The sequence below is a fragment of the Bactrocera latifrons genome, unplaced genomic scaffold, assembly GCF_001853355.1.
Source record: "Bactrocera latifrons isolate USDA-ARS-PBARC rearing strain unplaced genomic scaffold, ASM185335v1 scaffold_7, whole genome shotgun sequence".
Lineage (NCBI taxonomy): Eukaryota > Metazoa > Arthropoda > Insecta > Diptera > Tephritidae > Bactrocera > Bactrocera latifrons.
In genome coordinates, this window is record NW_017537378.1 from 3502046 (window position 1) to 3505126 (window position 3081).

Consider the following 3081-nt stretch of genomic DNA (forward strand, 5'->3'; position numbering starts at 1 on the left):
GGCGCCACGTAGCGAAAAGAAGAAACGACTGGCGCGCTGTTGTTAACTCGGCTATAATCGCGTAAGCGGTGACTACGCCAATCAAGAAGAAGAAGAAGAAGGTAAAAAAAAACCGAAAATCTTGGTTCTTTGAAGTTTTCAAATACATTTTGAGGTTATATTACAGAAGTATACTTGCAAAAGTTAGAGACCTTTTCACTTTCTACAACACTGCCAGATAACTATTTAGTAAAGAACTCCTAGTTTTGCCGGGAATCGTTATACATAACAAACTCTTGACCCTTAAAAGTTCAAGCACGTTCCGCCATTTCCTTTTCCCGACTTCATGTGGCACGTAAATTATTCTTCCCCTAATGTTTGTTATTTTACCTTAAGTTTCCTATCTTGAAAATCTTGAAATATTGAATTTGTTTCTAAAAAAGTCTATGAATAAAAAAAATTTTCAAACATTTCAAAAATTCTCAAAATTTGCATTCATGTTAAAACAATTGTCGAATTACACAAATACAAACACACTATCGCAATAAATTTAAGCTCTGCCAATGTGCGTGAACGCGCCGCATTTTACCGTTTAAAAGCTTAAATGTTCAATTTAACAAACTGCAACTTTTTTCATTTGATTCACGAATGAAACTTTCGTGCGACTATTTGCACGTTTTGCACCTTCTGTGGTTGCGTTACTAGGCTATCACGCCGGCTTGTTTGCTCGCTGCCAATCGCTGCAGCGGTTGTTATTGTGGTCGTTGGCGGTCAAACTTACTGGGTATTAAATTGTAGTTTTAAACTCATTCAACGAGAAATGCGCCACGGATTTTTATTTTATTTAACGAGCGTTTTTTACGCCATGCTGCATGCGCATGCATGTGTGTGGGTGTATGTGCATCGCGTTGTGCTCGCTTTTTACTACACTTTATTTTAATTGAAATTTGAGCGCCACTCAATTTTTAAGTGTGTACACAAGCCGCGCGTGTGTGCGTGCGACAACCAACACAGGCCCGCAAATATTTTAAAATTATTCAAAAAAGTCCGCGAGTGCGCGCGGGGTGCCGCGCTGTGGGTGTGTTTGTCTGCAAACCGCAAAAATCAATCAAAACGCAATGAAACTGTCAATTACGCGGTAGGCGGTGAGCTTCTCAATTTGTAACAACAACAGTGCGCCCTCACTCTGCAGGAGAATCGGTGTCTGCGCGTGATTTTTCCATTTTCATTCGACAATTCCGCACGCTATTGCTTCCAAATATGGCCGCTCAACTTGAACCGACATTTTTAGGCAACGATTTTTCAATTCTGCCCCATTCCCCGCGCTTGTCAATTTTATCTCCTGTTTCAAATTGATGGCGTCGCGTTTGCCCGCATTCAGCGCGGCCGCCAATGTGCCACAGATCCAATTACACTTGTGTTGCGATTAAAGCGAAATTTGCAGAATTACACACACTGACACAGGCGCGCACCCATACACGCACACACATTTAGGTGAGGCTGCGCTAGCAAATGAAAGGAGGCTTTGTATTTTGAGCGCTTTTTCCTACTTTTTTCATTGTGTGTGTGTGTCGAATATGCAATATGCTGCTCACACATATGGCCAATATCCGCCTTTTCAGCAATTCAGCAAAATTGCAGTTCATACACCGGCTATTTCGCCGCCATTTATGTCGCGCTTATCCTTTCTGCGTCACACAATCAGCGCGCCCACACACACGCACAGGTGCGTTATCTTGAAACAGCATCGTCGGTGTGTTGCAGCAGCCGCAGTTTGAATTTTGACAATGTCACACCGCCGCCTCCTCGCCGCCTCTCTTCCACAATTATTTTCATAAAATTCGAGTGGATGTCAACGTTGGCACAAACATGTGCTTGCAACACACATGCGCAGCGTATAAAATATTCCGTGTGCGGCTTTGGATTCGTGGCGGTGCGATGATTCGCTTGTCAGCGCAATTTATGCATCAATTTTGGTGCGTGTAAACCGTAAATGGAATATGCAGATCATCGATTGAAAAATTAAGTGAGTTACATTGCCAATGCACAGGTGGAAGCTGCTAAGGGCGCGTGTGATATTATGAGATGCATGTCATTCATCTTGCAACAACATTCAAAGGGAAATTAAAACAACAATAATGGTGTATACTTCACTTTTGATAATATAAAGGCAGAGGAAAGGGAAAAGTTGATTAGTGGAAAACTCTTCGAGAGTACTGGAGAACAACAACGCGAGTTTAGCTTTAATACAAAGTCTTGAAAATTGTGGGAAATTCACTGATCTTTGTCAGCTGATTTTGTCGATCATTTAGATTAGGTACTGGCGGATTCAGAGCAGGGTAACTTCAATCAATTCATAATTGGGAAGAACGAAATCGAGTGATCTGGTAAAGGTACTAAATATGATAGATACGCTGCTTGTAGCATTCCAAAATCGAAGACAAGAAGATGAGCAACATTTTCGATTCATTTATTCAGAACCAAAAAAATTGATGACAGAACTGAAAGTTGACGAAGAAAACCAAGAATCTGCGGCCGGCAAACAAAACGCGAAAATTTCTGCGTGAGAACTTTCTAAGAATACTACAGGGCCTCGGTATATATTATTCTATTGGATTTCGACTGAGTTTGCTGCTTCCAAAAAAGCATATGCTTTGAAAACCAAAAAAAGGGAAATCTTATTGACTGATTCATAGATAGAAACGAAGGTCTTTTGGATAATAACAACGTCGTACGAGATTTTAAACTCAAAGGTGAACTTGATCACTGAAAGTGCCATTGGGCAGAAGCAAAAGTCAAAAGACAACAAGTTAACGACTACTGCATTGAAAACGTCGAAGAACTACGATATAGACCTATACCTCATAATTCATAGTTTTTTCGCATATTCTGCACACTTCCTGTAACGAATGCGAGTTTTGAATGCTATTTTTCGATACTTCGCCAGTATGTGCCCCGCGCGGCTACGATTTATAATTTTTATACTCTCGCAACGAAGTTGCTAAAGAGAGTATTATAGTTTTGTTCACATAACGGTTGTTTGTATGTCCTAAAACTAAAAGAGTCAGATATAGGGTTATATATACCAAAGTGATCAGGGTG